The sequence below is a fragment of the Carettochelys insculpta genome, chromosome 4 (genome assembly GCF_033958435.1).
Source record: "Carettochelys insculpta isolate YL-2023 chromosome 4, ASM3395843v1, whole genome shotgun sequence".
Classification (NCBI taxonomy): Eukaryota; Metazoa; Chordata; order Testudines; family Carettochelyidae; genus Carettochelys; species Carettochelys insculpta.
In genome coordinates, this window is record NC_134140.1 from 6,221,966 (window position 1) to 6,241,185 (window position 19,220).

A 19,220-nucleotide genomic window follows, 5' to 3' on the forward strand; every position below is an offset into this window, starting at 1 on the left:
GCTCCTGAATTTTCCTGACAAGTCCTACATCTCTGCAAAAGTGTCCTGCCCCTGACTGGGAATGTCAGTGGGGGCTGACATTCCAGCCAACAATTTTGGGAGTCTGGCAACTTTCATGTCCCCTGACAAACGAGCCAGACACCATGGAGAGATCATACATCTCATAGAGCTGGAAGGGACCTTGGGAGATCAAGGAGTCCAGTCCCCTGCCCTCTTGGCAGGACCCAGCACCACCCCGAGAGGCTTTTAAAGCTTGTTTGCCTGAGAGCCCTTGGCCTCTTTAAGGATTGACCTCACAGCCCTGGATTTAACAGGCTAGCGCTCAAGCCGCTAAACTATCCTGATGCTCCCTGAAGCAGGGCCAAAGGTTGGCAGCCTTGGCCAATGGTCAGAACAATGGACTTTGCTCCAGATTCTGTCCCTGCCTCTGCCACCAGCTTGCTGGGCTGAGGCTTATCAGTTCACCGACCGATTCTGCATTTCCCTGTCTGCATCCGCATGCAAAAGTTGTATGCGATGGTGTGATTTGTGTAGCATCCACAGGTTCCAGGCAGTGTTCTCTGTAAGCTGAGTGCTTGGGTGTCCGCCCAGGAGAGAGTCAGGTGCTGCTCAGCTGATTAGCAGAGCACCCACGGTGGCCTGTGGCTGGCAGTGCGTGTTTCTACTGGTGATGCACATCCATACATGCCTGGGTGCACATAACAAAACTTATTCCACCCATAGATGGAAAAAAACTAGAGTGAACACTGGCCCCAGTCAGGATTGACAGCCTTGTGTAAGGCTCTGTGCGGACAGGCTCCGCTCCCAATCCAAAATGCTCCCAATCTCATGGAGAGCCCCTCTCAGCAATTGCACGCAGCAAATGCTGAGAAGGAAAGGAAGAGACAAGCAATGCTAAAAAGACCGTGTGGTTCAGAGGCCTGATTTGAGCACCAGCGAAATCTACAGCCAAATAAGAGGTAGGCTGCAAGTCCTTCAAAGGAGGGCTAGTCTCATGCAGTGCATTTCTACGGTGCTGAGCACCCGGAGCCAGGACCGCCCCTGGAAGTTCTGGGCCCCTACACTGCTCCTCCATGGGGGCAGGAGGGGTGCTGCAAGAAAGGGGCTGCAGTCAGGGCTGCAGGGCAGCTGGTGTAGGGGGCAGGGGGCAGGGGGGCAGCAGGGCTAACCCCCCACCCCACACACACACACACACTCACCAGCAGCGGTGGGAAGCAGAGTGACCCTCAGCTCTGCTCCCATGACCCCCAGCTGGGTGGCTTGGGGAGAAGGAATGGAACAGGGAGCAGAGCAGACGGAGGACTTGGGGGAAGGGCTGCATGCAGGAGGGATGAGGCACAGCAGAAGCACAGTGCAGACGTGTCCCAGGTCCCACCTCCCCATAAGGGTGGCCCTGCTGAGTGCAGCCTGCCAGAGCCAGCACTGCCCCATACACCACACACCGCTGCCTATGGACCTAGGGGCAGTTTGGTGCCCCAGATGTCATGGCGCCCTATACTGCAGCGTGCTTGGGGCATTGCTAGGGCTGGCCTTGGCCAGAGCGCTACTCCCGCTAGGGCTGGTGGGTGCTAGTGTAATAATAATGAATAACGGAGGGGACTTTAAGGATTAATGGTGAGGAGAAAGTTTTAACAAGCAGCAATAACCAGGTTTCCCTCTGGCGAAATGGGCGCCATTAATACCTTACAAGGCAGACAGTGAAATGTTACAGGCAGGGGATGAGGGAGAGAATTGCTAACAAAGCACTCTGGTCCCACGGCGGTGCAGCGGGGATCTCGCTCGGCAGGGCACGCACGCCTGAAATATCACGCCTCGCACGGGGCCCAAGCAGGCTTGCCACCGTCCGGTTTTCAATGGGGTGTTTGTGTTCTCACCCGGCCTGGGAAAATCCAAACAATTCCTTCCTTATTCTCCGGCCGAGCAGTGGTGGAAAGAAACTGGCACCAGCTCGGTTGGAGCCGACTTAGTTTTGTTTGTGACTCTCGAGATACCTCCATCCCGCAAAGCAGGGGAGGGGGGCCACGTTCGTCGCGGCTCCCAGGCTGGGCATGGAGAAAGGACGAAAATCGGGGCTAAGGTTGTTTTGTGTCAGCCCTTCATCTCCCCTGTTCTCTGCGGCACCAACAGATGCCACAGGCCCAGGGGCAAAGCATGAGGGGGGCCTGGCTTCATACCCTGGAAGGGGTGGGGCCGAGAGTGGAAGGGGCGGGGCTGAGAGTGGAAGGGGCGGGGCCGAGTGCAGGATGGGTGGGGCCAAGATGAATCAGCTCTCAGCACACTTTGAACTGCGGTGCTGGCTCTCAACTCCCTCACAGCTACATGCAGCAAGAGCAGCTCTGCCTGTCACTTCAAATGGGCCCGAAGCTCCAGCTATTCCTACTGCCAATGGAGCAGCAGCGGTGGCCAGAGCTTCAGCTCCCCATTGAAAGCCTGAGCCTGGGCACAAATGCCCTATTTGCCCCTCCCACCCCCTCAGTGGGCTTGCCTGTTCTGGTCCCCACCCCCAGCAACCTTGGGTCTCCCCTGCCTGCTTGTGTCCCCAGGGGGCTGTTTCAGCACCTGGCAGTAGCTGAAGCATGGTGTTAATCTAGTCACCACCCAGTCCAGCACCCTTCACCTCAGGGGGTTGCTACTGGAGATATGGCAGAGTCATTAACCAGCTCTGTGTCACCAAGGGATTCCCACTACGCTGGGCAGCACTCTGAGGCTGGAGCCATGTGCCTTACTGCCTTCTGCTGTCAGAGTGGATGCAAAGAGGATTTAGTGTGGTGCTTAGTCACACCCTACTGGTCTGATCTTAAGAGGAAGGGACTCTGTACTGCCCAGAATTGAGCCCCAAATGATCAGCCCTCCTCCGCTTCCGCCCACAATGAATTTTGTCCTGCCAGTGCCCATCTGGGAGCTGAGGTTCGCAGCTGCTGTGTCTCTCTCCAGCGGGGCCTCGGCAGCCCTGCTCTCTGGGGGTATGTCTGCGTAGCAACTTTAGTTCAAAATAAGCTGTTCCATAAGAGATATTCCAGAATGACTTATTTTGAAATAACACTGCTACATACGAAGGCTGCGTCTACGCTAGCGAGTTCTTTGAACAGATTTTTCAATAGAAGGGGGCTGTTCCGAAAGATCCCACGGAGCGTCCACACACACAAAGCGTTCTTTGGAAAGTAGAGAGAAAGGCACTCCTTTCAAAGGTGCCCTTCCGCTCCCATTTCAGGAAGAACGCCTGATTTCAAAAGCTTCTGTAGTACCCAGAGGCACTGAGAACTCATCTGGGGGGAGTGAAGTCTCTGGCCTACAGCCTCAGCTGAGAGCCAGCTGGCCTTTAGCTCATGTGGTAGAGTGCAGGGCTTTAGTCCCTATGCTCACAGGTTCTATCCATGGTGCTATCAACCCAGGTCTGTCAGTGTTTCAATTGGTGCATTGGCTGGGATGAACTGCTGGAAGGTCTCAGAAGCTCAGGACATGCTTCCTCAGCATGTAGTAGCCAAAGGCGCTGAGACCTCATCTGGGGCAAGTGAGATCTCTGCTTTATGGCCTCAGCTGAGAACCAGCTGGCCTTTAGCTCATGTGGTATAGTGCAGACCCTGTGCTCAGAGGTTCTGTCCCTAGTGCTGGCAACCCAGGTCTATTTAAAAAGTGGAAGTCAAATCCTAGTGAGGAAAATAGAAAGGAACATAAACACTCCCAAATTAACTGTCATAATGTAGTAAGAAAAGCCAAAAAAGAGTTTGAGGAACAGCTAGCCAAAAATTCAAAAAACAATAGTAAAATGTTTTTTAAATACATTAGAAGCAGGAAGCCTGCTAAAAAAGCAGTGGGGCCCTTGGATGATAAAGATATAAAAGGAGCGATCAAGGAAGACAGTGCCATTGCGGAGCGATTAAATGATTTCTTTGCTTCAGTCTTCACGGCTGAAGATATTACAGAGGTTCCTAAATCTGAGCCAGCCTTTTTAGGCGACAAATCTGAGGAACTCACTCAGATTGAAGTGACATTAGAGGAGGTTTTGGAATTAATTGATAAGCTGAATAGTAACAAGTCTCCAGGACCAGATGGCATTCACCCAAGGGTTCTGAAAGAACTCAAATGTGAAATTGCGGAGTTATTAACAGTGGTTTGTAACCTATCCTTTAAATCCACTTTGGTACCAAATGACTGGAAGACGGCCAATATAACACCAATATTTAAAAAAGGCTCTAGAGGAGATCCTGGCAATTATAGACCGATAAGTTTAACATCAGTACCAGGTAAATTAGTAGAAACACTAGTAAAGAGTAAAATTGCAAGGCACATAGAAGAGCACGAATTGTTGGGCAAAAGTCAGCATGGTTTCTGCAGAGGGAAGTCGTGTCTGTCTAATCTATTAGAATTCTTTGAAGGGGTTAATAAACATGCGGACAAGGGGCACCCAGTGGACATAATATACCTAGATTTCCAGAAAGCCTTTGACACGGTCCCACACCAAAGGCTTTTATGTAAATTAGGTGGTCATGGGATAGGAGGAAAGGTCCTTTCATGGATCGGGAATTGGTTAAAAGACAGAAAACAAAGGGTTGGAATAAATGGTAAATTTTCACAATGGAGGGGGGTAACTAGTGGTGTTCCCCAGGGCTCAGTCCTGGGACCGATCCTGTTCAACTTGTTCATCAATGATCTAGAAAATGAGGTAAGCTGTGAGGTGGCAAAGTTTGCAGATGACACCAAGTTGTTCAGGACAGTCAAAAGCAAAAGGGATTGTGAAGAACTACAAAAAGATCTCAGCAAACTGAGTGATTGGGCAGCAAAATGGCAAATGAAATTTAATGTGGGTAAGTGTAAGGTAATGCATGTTGGAAAAAATAACCCAAATTACACGTACTACATGATGGGGTCAAATTTAGATACGACAGATCAGGAAAGGGATCTTGGAGTTATAGTGGATAGTTCTCTGAAGACATCCACGCAGTGTGCAGCGGCAGTTAGTAAGGCAAATAGGATGTTAGGAATTATTAAAAAAGGGATCGACAATAAGACAAAAGATATCATACTTCCCCTATATAAAACTATGGTACGCCCACATCTCGAGTACTGCGTGCAGATGTGGTCTCCTCACCTCAAAAAAGATATATTGGCATTAGAAAAGGTTCAGAAAAGGGCGACTAAGATGATTAGGGGCTTGGAACGGGTCCCATATGGGGAGAGGCTAGAGGCGATTGAGGGGCGATATGATAGAGGTATATAAAATCATGAATGGTGTGGAGAAAGTGAATATAGAAAAATTATTTACCTTTTCCCATAATACAAGAACTAGGGGACACCAAATGAAATTGATGGGTAGTAGGTTCAAAACTAATAAAAGGAAATTTTTCTTCACACAGCGCACAGTCAACCTGTGGAACTCCTTGCCCGAGGAGGCTGTGAAGGCCAGGACTCTATTAGGGTTTAAAAAAGAGCTTGATAAATTTTTGCAGGTCAGGTCCATAAATGGCTATTAGCCAGGGATAAAGTATGGTGCCCTAGCCTTCAGAACAAGGGCAGGAGATGGATGGCAGGAGATAAATCACTTGTCTTCTGTTCTCCTTCTCTGGGGCACCTGGCATTGGCCACCGTCGGCAGATGGGATGCTGGGCTTGATGGACCTTTGGTCTGACCCAGTATGGCCATTCTTGTGTTCTTATGTTCTTATATTGGTATTATGCTTCTTTAGAAAGAAAATGTGTGTAGATGCTCCTCAGGGCCCTTCTTTTAAAAGAGCAGTCTTCATGGCACCTGGTTTTTTGAGCCTTGGCCCGTTCTTTCAAAAAAGAACAGGGACTGTGTGGACACTGCATTTCAAAAGAGCAGATCACTCTTTTAATCCACTTTTTTGCACGTGGTGTAGCAGTTTAAAGACTAACAAAATGATTTATTTGGTGATGAGCTTTCATGAGACAGACCCACTTCTTCAGTTAGTCTTTAAAGTGCTACACTACTGCTGGTTTGTTTTGTTGGAGTACAAATTAACATGGCTACCTCTCTGTTACTATTTTGTGCAAGTGGGCACACTCTTTCAAAAGAAGTTATTTTGGAAGAGATCTTCCAGAAAGGCTTCTTTCAAAAGATCTCTGTACTGTAGATGTAGCCAAACTGTATTTCGAAATAGCCCTTAGCTATTTTGAAATAGAGTGTCGACATGTAATTGAGCCTATTTCGAAATAGAGCCACTGGGAGCTGTTAGCTATTTCGAAATAGGTGCTACTCCTCGTGGAATGAGGTTTACCTGTTTAGAAATGAGCCAGCTGCTATTTTGAAATTATTTCGATATAGTGGTTGCAGACTGCAAGATTGCTAGATCCTGGCCCACATCCCTGCTTTGCAGCTCAGGCACACGTCGAAAATGGTGTCGAGTAAAACAAGCCATGGGGTAATGCGATCCTGTCTCCCCAGCTCTATCAGAAAAACACAATTCCATCTCACAAGTTTCTGATTTCCCTCTCTGTGTGTGTCTGCTAATGAATTTCGCAAGCTGCCTCCTGACGAGAAGCGGAGCGCCTGTTAATTTGGACCTTTTCCATGAAAGTGAGCCAGTCTGGTTTTGTGTGTAGGGGGCTTCCGCCCTTGTTAGAGCCCCACTGCAACTCTCTGTTTGCTGAGTACTGGGGAAGGCAGTGAATGGCTTAGGCGGGTGGCTAATGAGATGTGGAGTCCTTCACCTCTGGCTTGCTCCTGCCAAACCAGAAGGGGACAGTTGGTGATCACAAGGCCTTACTTGTGACGACTCATGATAGACATTAGTCGCAGTCCGTTTCCTCATGGACAGGCCGATAGACATACCGACGATTACACTGTTCCAGGGTGCTTTCTATGGCCCTTGTTACCATGGTATCCGAGCACCTTGCGGTTTTAATGCATGTATCCTCACAGCCCCTGTGCAGCATGGAAGCGCCACCATTCGGATTTTATAGATGGGGACGGCAGCAGAGATTTTAAATGAGGGCTGACGTCCCCAGCTGTAAAAGAAGAATGACAATGCTTGTCCATGTGCATGTTTAAGCAACTAAAAACCTTTGTAAAATCTGGCCCAGCAAGATTAAGTGACTTGACCCACAGTAGAAACGTGGTTTAGTAGAAACTTCAACCACTGTCTCTTTGGACCCACAGGCGGGATTGAACCTGCAAGCTAGAGGCTAAAGCTGTGAGCTAAAACCCAGCTACCTGTAGAGCAGAGACATCACTCACCCTTGTCTGTGATCACAGTATCTCTAGAGCTGCAGATACCACCACCTTAACTGCTTGATGCACCCGCCTCTCTAGCAGCCACGCAGACCGAGGTCCCTTGGAGTGCTGAGTGAAAGAGACGTGAGCGTGTGTTCACCCTTGTGCATTTCAAGGGGCTCAGATCCTACGGTGCTGGGTGTGAGACAGATAGACACACATGTCCAGGATTCCAAGGGAGAGCTGGTCTCCATAAGGGGCCTGTTTCCGTGTGAGGAGAGAGGTGTGTTGGACCAGATGCTGGGTACTTTGTTGTATTGCTCTCTCCTCCCCTCTGTCGTCCCTTTTGCACAGCCGCATTACCCCATGAAAGCAGAGTTCTCAGTAGCCCACAGATGTGGCAGAGGCCTTCCAGGATGCCAGTCAACGATGCAGTTTAAAACTCCAGCCAGACTGCTCGTCGCCAGCAATACATTAGGGAGCTGCGTGATTTAACTTCTCCTTCAACGCTTCACAGGTGGGTGCTTCAAAATCAATTGGCACTGGCCTCCCGCTGCTCCCACCAAAATCTGGGGGAATTTTGTCATTGGCTGCAGTGGGGGCCGTGGCTGAGTGGCTTTGAAGATCCCATCCTACCTATCAGAAAAAGGCAAAAAAGGCTGTGGCTACACTTGCATTCCTCTTTCGAAAGAGGTATGCAAATGAGAGGATTCTTTCGAAGATGGGGTTTACTTTCAAAAGAGCAGCGTCTACACTGCTTTTCTTCTTTCGGAAGAAGCTATTTCGAAATAAGAATATGCAAATGAGGTGTCAGATATGCAAATCTGCACCTCATTTGCATTTTTGATTCCCCTTATTTGCATACCTCTTTGGAAAGAGGAATGCAAGTGTGGACACAGCCAAACTGATGAGGGGTTTGGAACCCCTCTTAATAGAACAGGTTAAAAAGATGGACTTTCCAGCTTCGGAAGGAGGAGACTAACAGGGGATAGGACAGAAGTCTATCAGATCATGACTGGTGTGGAAAAAATAAATAAGGAGAAGTTATTTACATGTTTCCATAACACCAGGCTTAGGGGTCACCAAAATAAATTGATAGGCAGCAGATTTAAAACAAACAGAAGGAAGTTTTTCTTCTCTCAATGCACGGCCAACCTGTGGAACTCCTTGCCACAGGATGTTGTGAGGAGAGGACTTTAACAAGGTTAAAAAAAGAGCTGGATACATTCCTGGAGGGTAGGGTCAACAATGGCTGTTCACCAGGATGGGCAGTAATGGTGCCTGAACTTCTGTTTGTCGGAGGCTAGAAATGAGTGATGGGAAATCGATCACTGGATGATTACATGTTCTGTTCATTCCCATGGGACATCAGGCATTGGCCACTGTCAGTAGACAGGACATTTGGCTAGAGGGACCTTTGGTCTGATCCAGCATGGCTGTTCTTATGTTCTGTTTTCTTATGAGCATACACCCAAGATGTCATCTAAGAGACAGGAGTTATAGGTGCCAGTCAGAACCCACCCTGATGCGTGTTTCTTTGGGTCAGTACTGAGGTACCTTCCTTTCCTTTTGGACTGCTGTGCACCACCAAAGGGAGCCAATTCGCGTGCATTACCCTTTCTTCTGAAATGTAACTGGCCAAGTGCTGGCTACCCATTGCTTATTATTCCCACTTAAACATTCAGTTAACTCAGTGGAGCATTTTGAGTCTGCTGGGCCCTTTCTTTGCAAAGTCTGAGCCATATCATGGCCTTCAATAAGAACTGTATATTTGTAATCTTTACCACTTCTGTTACAGTCCTCTCAGCATATGGTCTTCCCCTAGGATTCACCCTCTCAGGAGTAGAACTAGGGAGTAAAGATGAATAGATTCATGAATTTCCCATGGCTAAAAGGGCTGAGTTTTGTCATTAGGATGCATGGGGTGGTGGTGATTGTTATTTCAGAGCACTTGGGTATTCAAGAGTCTCAAAACGTGCCTGAAATCCAGTACAAATGTTTTATTTGTCCAAAAATGTATTCTGGAAATTTGTTAGCTGCTTTTTTTCAAATGTTTCAACGGTTCAGTCAGGGAACAGAAACAAGACCATGTGATGCAGGTAACCAATTAAGCAACACGAATAAAGAATTGTCTTGGATGGCCCAGAAACAGCCCAGATCCCAAAAGTGACTTGCCAGAACAATTCAGTGAACAGCCATGACTCCATGTGCAGATCGATGGTGTGGGTATTGTTTGTTATGCATATTCCAGAAGCATGTACAGTTTGCAATCATGGATGATGACCCCAGTGTGCCAGAATCCGTGCAAACGCACTAAAGAAAAGACTGCTGCTGCTCTGAAGAGATGACAGTGTAAGCATGACGGCAGGGTCACTCTGCAAATGATTTGCTGATCAAAAATTGGGTCAACTTCATGATGAATGTTATTCTAAGCTCATAGCCAGACCAGGAGGTTGAGTCAGGTGCAATGTCTTGATTTACAAGCGAGTCAGACCACGATGAGCAACAGTGACATTTTTTGTTACAAAGGTTAAATCAAGGACAATCTGTCCATAAGCTTCAAGCAAGAGGGATCACTGGAAGGAGTCACTGCCAAGGCTTGTGGGTGGGCACCAGTGTTCCCTCTAATTTTCCATCCCTGGGTGGAATAAATTTGGTTATGTGCACCAAGGCATATGCAAATGTGCACCGCCAAAAGAAACACGCTGCCAGCTGTGGGCATTCTGATAATATGGGCACTTGAAGCTCCCCTGGGCAGCTGCTCAAACACTCAGCTTACAGGGAAACCCTGGTGGGCACAAAAGACCAGCTGTACTGTGGGGCACCAGACAGCCATCTTCTGAAGTGTTCAGCACCAGGCTGTCCACTGCTGGAAGGTAGGCATCTGGCTTGATGAAGCAGTGCTTTGACTGGGCACAGCCTATCCCTTCATCCAGCTCCAGTGTTGGCCAAGCAGGCGGTGGATTGAGAAGTCAGAGTCATTGGTCAGCATTCTGCTCAATCTCCTACATTATTCACTTTCCTGTTTTCCTTTCTCTCGGCAGCTGATCCATCAGAACAAGCTGGGTGCATAGAAGGAGAATTGTGGCTGGTGCAGGAAAATGACCACAATTAGACAGGGCCATAAACAGCTCCTTATATATGAAATTGCTCATTGAAATTGACAAGCAGGCTTTTCTCCCTTCTCCTCCCGCCGAACACAATGCAGCCTCTTTCCCTCGCACAAGGGCTATTGCTTTTTCATTCCCACCAAGAATCCCGCACCCTTGGATCAATAAGCTCGCAGGCTGAATGAGACCTTTCTCCCTGCTCTGAATGTCTCAGGGAGAAAATTAGCGCTGATTGAGCACGTCATTGTTGAACTGTAATTCAGAGAGACATCAGGAAACCACGCTAGGCTGGCACTGGTCCAGATGTCAGATGCAAAGGAAAAGTAACCCAGCTTCATCCAGCACACCAGTTTTCCTTTTGCGAGTTAAGGTTTTTTTTTCTTTTTTTTGTGCTTTTCGGCTGTGATTAATAAGGTGCCAGAGACTCTGGATATTCCATATCCCTGAGCAAGAAGAGACCACAGAGTTCTTTAAAGGGTCAGTTTGAGGGCCCAATAAACAAACCAACTCATTTTTAAGATAGAGCTTGAAAAGTTTATAAACAAGATCATAGGACCTGGTTGCACGCGCAGCTGTAGACTAAACATGATCTGGGAAGTCCCTTCCAGCCCTTTGTTCCTAATTCAATAAGAACATAAGAACAGCCAGGCAGAGTCAGACCAATGGCTCATCTAGCCCCGTATCCTGTCTTTGGACAGTGCCCCATGCCAGTGTAACCCACAACCTACTGGGTGTGGATCACTGTCCCATGTAGAATAGTAACAGAGAGGAAGCCGTGCTAGTCTGTACACTATAAAAACAAAAAGCAGTCAAGTAGCACTTTAAAGACTAGCCAAATAATTTATTAGGTGAGCTTTTGGCCCGCAAAAGCTCACCTGATAAATTGTTTTGCTAGTCTTTAAAGTGCTACTTGACTGCTTTTTGTTTTGTCCCATGTAGTGGCACTTAGACCACATACAGAGAGAAAGAATGAGTCTCCTTTGCAGCTTTCACTGGGAAGCAGCTAGCTTTTAGCTCAAGCTGTAGAGGCTCCGGCTCTAAGCTCCACAGGTCTCAGGTTTGGTTCTGTTAGCAGTTACATCAGAGGGAATGAAGAGAACAGGCAATCACAGAATGATCCAACCCCAACATCTGGCAGGCAGAGGGTGACGGACACCCAGAGTGAAGCATTGCATCCCCGACTATCTTGGCAAGTAGCCACTGATGCATGTGTCCTTCAGAAACTGATCTAGTTCTTTTTTTGAGCCCAGTTACACCTTTGACCTTTGCAAGCTTTCCTAGCAATGAATTGCACAGCTGGGCTGTGCGCTGTCTGAAGAAATACCTGCTTGGGTTTGTCTGAAACTTACTGACTGCCTTTTAATTTCATCAGGTGGCCCCGGCTCATGAGTTATGTGGCGGGGTAAAGAACATTTCCCTATTTGTTTTCTCCCCACCATGCCTGATTTTATAGGCCTGTATCATGTCCCCTTAGTCATCTCTTTCCTAAGCTGAACAATCCCCATCTTTTTTAACTGTTCCTCCAGTGGAAACTGTGTCATGTAATACCCTGTTTCCTGTAGTGGGTGCGAAATGCTGCCCAATGAGAACAGCCTTGTTTTGCACTGACTGCACTGGTTCAAAAAACTGGCCAAGAAGCAGTGCAGGGATGAGCTGGACTCTCAGCATTTCAGTGGGTCCATGAATGCCCTCAGCTCAGGCATCTGCACACAGTGGTAGAATTCTGTCCGTGGAAGGGTATGTCTCGTCCCTGGAATAGCGTATTCCGGAGTTATTAGTCCAAAAGAAGCTATTCTGGAATAACACGTCTACATTACAGGGAAGCCCCAGAATAAGCAAAGCTTATTCTGAAATAGTTTGTCTACACACAATAGAGCCTATTTCAGATTAGAGCCCCTGGAAGTACTGCTTGCAGAAGCCCTATAGGCCAAGCTCCATCTCCCATAATGCACAGAGAATTGTGCGACTCCCATGATGCACTAAACACCTGGGTGGGAAAGGTGGAGTCAGCCAACCTGGACAAATGCAGTCTAGCCTTGTGGTCAGAGTGGGTGTTAGCTGTGGTGGTTGGAGCAGGCATCAGGAATCCAGGATGAGTGTCAGAGCTGGAGTCATTGTTCAGAAGCTGGAGCCAAAGGTCAAGCCAGAAGACTGGAATTGTGCAAGTAGGGTATCAGGCAGAGTGGTTCAGGGCAGGGGCAGGACAGAGCAAGTAGTCTCTGTTGCTGTCTTTAGAGCTGGCTGTGGACTCTCCAGACAAGCAGGGGCACAGCTATCAGACAGCCTGCTGCTGCAGGCCAGCTATACTGCCTAAAGACCAGTTCCACTGCAGGTACTGACCCCACATGACGGGCAATCAGTTTAAGGCCAGAAGGAGCCACCAATTCATGTAGCCTGAGCTCTGGGATAGCACAGCCCACCAGATAGCATCCGTGCAGAGAAAAGACGGCAGGTACAACTCTCACCTAGCCTGTGAGACACAGGGGGTCAGATCAGATCATCACAGTACTCTCTTCTGGCTATCTTAATGCTATTTTTACACTCATTCCCACTGTGCTAGTTCTCATCTGACCTCGTGTGCTAACAATAGTGCAGGTTGAACCTCTCTCTTCTGGCACCCTTGCAATATGACTGGTGCTGTATGAGATAATTAGCTGGACGACGGGAGGTCAATATTGTCCAGCAGCATTACCAACGCATCCACCGCTCGCCATACTCTTAGAAGACAATCAAAGTAAAAGAGAACTGAACAATAGCACAGAACACTGACAGCCAGGAATAGTGGCTGTAAACAAACTTTATGGGATTATGGGAAAGTTGGCCAAACCCATGATATGTGGTCGGGTCGTCTGGCTAACTGAAACCATGCCGGACCACGGATGTTGCCAGACCAGAGAGTTCCACCTGTTGTGTAGCAGAGGTACCATGTGCAGCAGCAGTGGTGGCTTCCTCCTGGCCACCCCAAGTTCAGCCACACGACAACTTTATGGATACATATTTGAGGCGGCCAGCACATGGCGCCAATGCCTGTAGTTCTGCAGCTGTGTTACTATTTTTAGTGTGCTGGTGCAAATCAGAGCTAGCACGAGTATGGGTGGGCAATATTGGAACTGAGCCAGGTGCCTAGCATGGATATAGCCTATCTGTATTGAACAAACTTTCACTGAAGGGGGTAACTCACTCATCCTTCCAACCCCCAGTTTTCCAGGAGGCCCTTCACCCCCAGACCAGCAAAACCACTGCAGATTAAATGCAGAGAGTCTTACACTCTGTGCTTTTTCTCCCAGGGGCAGGGTGCCCCATAACTACCTGATGCAGGCTTCTGTGCATGTGCCTTTGAAGCCTCTGGTGCTGGACACTGCTGAAGACAGGCCACAGAGCTAAATGGACCATGGGTGTGAAATGGGATGGAAATTCCTATGTTGCTAATGTGCACGTTGCTGCTGACATCCGTAGGAGGAGACTTGGACCGGCGTGTGGGCAGATTTGTGCGGGAGAAGGTTGGTTGCAATTTAGCCATGCTTAAAAGTGAATTATTTTCAGGATGCATTTCTCTGAGCTTAAAAGTGGGACAAAACACTACGGGATGCTGGTATATTTTTAAACCCAAAAGCAGGCGTTAATCATCAGCTGACAGACCTGGCAAAGGCAGCCCCTTCCCCCCCAGAATAAAGAGAAATGCGAACGCACATAGTGATAAGCAATCAGCTGAGGTGATAGTTTTAGACACTCACTAGAAATGCTCCCTAGACAGCAGGGTGATTCTTTGAGTCTGGGAAACTTGCTTTTGAATCATAACAGGCTGAGAAGTCCTGCCCAAACGCACAGCTGGTTTTTCAGGAGGAAATGGTTTTATTCTGAACTGTGAAGAGGTATTGTCATGATGTAAATCCATTCACTGAAGCACTACAGGTCACTCACCCCAGCTGCTTGCTGTCGCTAATCTTCCAGCTCTCCTGTATGACCAGGTGTAACTGCTTTCAGGCAGGCTTGACCCTGGGAATGTAACACAGACGCTGCTACAGCTTGAGCTCAAGGCTGGTAGCTTTCTGCTGAAGCTGGAGAGGACGTTCTTTCTTTCTCTGTGATGTGGTCTAGGTATGACTTCACGGGACAGTTAACCACCCCTAGGTGTGCGGGTCACACAGCACAAGCCGCTGGCCTGTGTTACTTCTGCTCCATCTCTGGCATGTCCACCTCTTCAGGCTTTACCCATTAATTCATTCCCATCTGGGTCCTGCATGCCAGGGACTGTTTGGAATGAGAAGAAGGTAGGTATAGTTGTAACCCACACACCTACTGTCCCATAGGTGGCACTTAGCCTACATATAGAGAGAAGGACTGAGTCTCCTCTACAGCCATAGCTGAGAGGCAGCCAGCCTTTAGCTCAAGCTGTAGAGGCTCCTGTACTAGGCTCTTGAAGTCCCAGGTTCAAGTCTACCTGTCAGCAGTCACATAATGATGAGAAGCCAGCAAGACAAGTTATCTGCCCTTCCCACCAAAGCACACAGTCTGTGAGTCTCATCACACTGAAGTTGAAAGGAGTCCTTCCAATGATTTGCACAGGTGTAACTCCAGAATGTCCCCAGCAATGAAGAGATGTTACTCCAGATTCATACCTGTGTAAGTGGGGGTGGATTTTAGCTCAGGTAACCGGCTAATGAGGAAATTCTCAAAGTTGCAGGGATGTTTCATAGAGTTGAATCTCATGGTAGCAGCTTTACTCTGAAAGGCTTTCTTGACTTACTTGACTTAAACCCCTGTACTCCAGATGGAGCATAGGTTATCTACAAGCCTCCTCCACTTCACTCTGTCTCAGGACAAAACTACCAGCTGACTCCAGGAGTCCCCCAGTTGTTGTCCTTCAGTCTCAGCAGCTCTTCTTCATGTTGCCCAAGGTCTTTCTCTTGTGCGTTTTCTTTGTGGGTTCCAGATGAGAGCTTGACAGACAATGCTGGATGATGGTTTTCTGAGAGTGTGGCCTAGCCATTCCTGCTTTCTTCTTGTGATTTCATAAATCACAGAATCACAGGGCTGGAAGGGACCTCAAGAGGTCATCTAGTTCAGCCCTCTGATTCAAGCAGGATCAACCCACACTAAGTCATCCCAGCCAGGACCTTGTCAAGCTGGGACTTAAAAACCTCTAGGGATGAAGAATCCACCACCTCTCTAGGCAATGCATTCCAGTGCTTCACCACCCTCCTGGTGAAGTAGCTTTGCTTAATATCCAATCTACACATCTCCCTCTATAACTTCAGACCATTGCTCCTTGTTCTGCTATCTGACATCACTGAGAACAGTTTCTTACCACCCTCTTTAGATCTCCCCTTCAGGAAGTTGAAGGCTGCTACTAAATCACCCCTCAGTCTTCTCTTCTGTAAGCTAAACAAGCCCAAATCCCTCAGCCTCTCCTTACAGGTCATGCGCTCCAGCCCCTTAATCATTTTTGTTGTCCTCTGCTGAACCTGCTCCAGCACATCCACATCCTTTTTATAAGGGGTGCGGGGGCCCAAAACTGGACACAATATTCCAGATGTGGCCTCACCAGTGCTGAATAGAGGGGAACAACCACTTCTCTAGATCTGCTCAAAATGCTCCGCCTAATGCACCCTAATATGCTTTTAGCTTTCTTGGCTACAAGGGCGCCCTGTTTACTCAAATCCAGCCTTTCATCCACCATAACCCCTAGGTCCCTTTCTGCTGTACTGCTGCTTAGACAGTCGGTCCCCAGCCTATAACAATGCTTGGGATTCTTCTTTGCCCCAGGTCCACGGTGGCTGTCAGCCCCGCTGGCCCAAGACAGGGGTCAGGGAGAGGGGAGGCACATGCCTCCAGGCCCAGCAGCAGGGCCAGACTGAAAAATGGGCTTTGGGTCTGCAGCCCAGGGCACTGGGCTGAAGGGCCAGCCCATAAAGCTCCTACGTTCTGTGCCAGCTCCGCTTGATGGTGGGGGAGGCATCTCCGCACTCTGTCGTTCCTTCCCCCTCAGCTGGAGCCACGTAACCAGGACTGCTGACAAGCTCTGTTCCCACAGTTCCGATTGACCGGGAATGGCAGCCAGTGGTAGCTGCCGGCAGCAGTGGCTGCAGGTGAGTGGGGCAATATAGGGTCACATGATTCTCCCCACCAAATGGGAGCTACTCCAGGTAAGCGCCCTGCACCCCAGTTCTCTGGCCCAGCCTCGAGCCCCCTCCACCACCCTCACTAGACCCCACACCCAACCCTGAGCCCCCTTTTGAATCCTAATGCCTGCCCAAAAACTGTACCTTCACCCCGACCTCCTGCCCTGAGCCCATCGAGCACCCCAAACGTCTCATACCCAGCCCCACCCTAGAGACCGCACCCCACCACTAGCGCCCTCTCCCACTCTGAAGCCCATGGCCCTACCCTGCCACAGATTTGTCCACAGGTGGAATGAATTTTGTTACATGCACCAATTTGGAGGTGACGTGTTACCCCGGAGAATTGATTTTGCACATGCATGTAAAAATTTAGAAGGAATGTGGCTTATTACCCCTTGTTTCTGTACCAAAAGCCAGGAGAATCACGTCACGGTTCTGTCTGTGTGTGCATGGGCTGTAGACTGTCCATATATCAAAGATATTGTCTACAGCTCGCATTTAATGCTACCAGTAAAAATATAATGTGAGGAAAAAGTAGTGGCTTGCGAGGAAGAATGAATAATCTGTGTGAAATATTGAGCCTGTAAAAGCCACATTTTTCCTTCTGAGTGGAGTGCTGGTCTTGCTGACTTTCATTTCCATAAATCAACAATAAAAAATGTAACTGTAACAAAGGTCAGCTTCTGTTGCAGCAGGAGGGGAGGGTAAACAACTTCCGAATGGGGTGGAGGCCAGGGGGGGCTGACTGTGTCACTCACTCTCACCTGAGCAGTCTTCACTCATGCGAGGAGAACCATGGCTTAGGTGCCCCTAGTAAGTTCTGGGGAGAACGGACAGGAAACCAGCTTGAAAATGTCATGAGGCTTTTTTTAAAAAAAAAACTTTGCTGGTTTTTCATAATGTCTATTGAAAATATTGAAATATGCTATTGAAATACGACCCCCAGTTCTGGAGTTGGTCAAAAAACAGGAAAAACAATGGATATGAAATATTTCATTGGAGAGGATTTCCCAATTCAAATTGGATTTGAATTTCCAATCAAATATCATGCTGACAAATCACATTTAACATATTTTCCAGAGCTCTAGTTCCAAGCCTGGGGCAACAGGCAGGGACACAGACAACCTGGATTCTATTCCTGGCCCTGCTATTGGGCTACTGACTTTGAGCAAGTCACTCTACTGTCTTGTGCCTCAGTTTCCTGATTTATAACATGGAACCAACTGCATTTGTAAAGCACTTTGAGATCTATGGATGCAAAGCAATATGTAAAAGTTTGATATTATTGATGAGAAAGAAATAAGCCTGCAGTTAAAATCTGAAAACTGGTTCTCATTGATACTGGCCCAGGGAGAGGCAGACAAGTGTCGCACGTCTTCTACAGTGAGGCTAACAGGACTTATTTACTTCATGTTTTGGAAAGGAGGGGTGTCCTTCAGTAGGTGGTGCTGGCAATTTACCATTTCTCCGAACTTGCATGTAAGTATCTTAACCAGTGGTCCCTCTATTTTTTGACATCTGTGGGCAGAATAAATTTTGCTATGTGCACCACAGCTGGTACAGATGTGCACCACCAATAGAAACTCATGCTGCCCCTGTGGGTGGCTGTGGGTACTCTGCTACTCAGCTGGATGGCTAACACCTGACTCTCACCTAGGCAGCTTCCCAAGCACTCGGTTTACAGGGATCACCGATCTTAACCCAGTGCTACTCAAAGGGCCTCACCGTACACTGTAAGAAGTCGCCTACAAAACAGGATCTGATTTTACAGAGCCCACATCGGGGCTACCAGAAGTTCTTTTTTTAAACAGGAAGAAAATTATATTGCTAGTCCCACTTAAAGAAATAAAGATCCAAGATAATGCAGCAGCTAATACATTTATGAGGGATGTTACAATATGGATGTGTCTCACTGGTGGAATCACTTTACCATTTAATTTAATTTTCCATGCAGCCGCCCACTTTGTGTCAGAGAGTCAAATTTAGTGGGGTCAAACTACATCGAGCACGCATGGAGTAGGCCAATGTGGCCACCGTCAAGGTGAGATCTTTGCATGTTCCTTTGATTCAATGTACACCATCTATGCATGATGTGTAGGTCTCTAACATACATACACTATGTCTGCGTATACACTAGCCCAAAACTTTGAAATGGCCATGCAAATGGCCATTTAGAAGATTATTAATGAAGTGCTGAAATGCATATTCAGCGTCTCATTAGCACGCGGGCGGCCGCAGCACTTCGAAATTGCTGCGGCTGGTCCAGACGGGGGTCCTTTTCGAAAAGACCCCGGAAACTTCAAAATCCCTATCCTATCTGTTGATAGGAATAAGGGGATTTTGAAGATGGTGGGGTCCTTTTGAAAAGGACCCCTGTTTGGACGACCAGCACCCCAGTGAGCCATGGCAATTTTGAAGTGCCTCAGCCGCCCGCATGCTAATGAGGCACTGAATATGTATTTCAGCACTTTATTAGTAATCTTCTAAATGGCCATTTGCATGGCCATTTCGAAGTTTTGGGCTAGTGTAGACATGGCCAATGTGTATCTTGCAAAAAATAAAACTGCAGAACCCAAATCAGAGAGCAGTTGTCACTGTTCTAGGAGAGATCTGGTAGCTTTTTTGTCTCCGTCAGTGGGATTGGAGCAGTTGTGGCTGTATCTTAGGGTTTGACTGTAAACAATGGATCTCGTGATGTGTCCTAGGCGGAAGCTGGTGGCATGTAGGTAAGAGTAGCAGTCAGTGGGTTTCTGGTATAGAATGGTATTAATTTGGCCATTGTTGTTTTGTAGTGTAGTGTCCATAAAATGGATCTCTA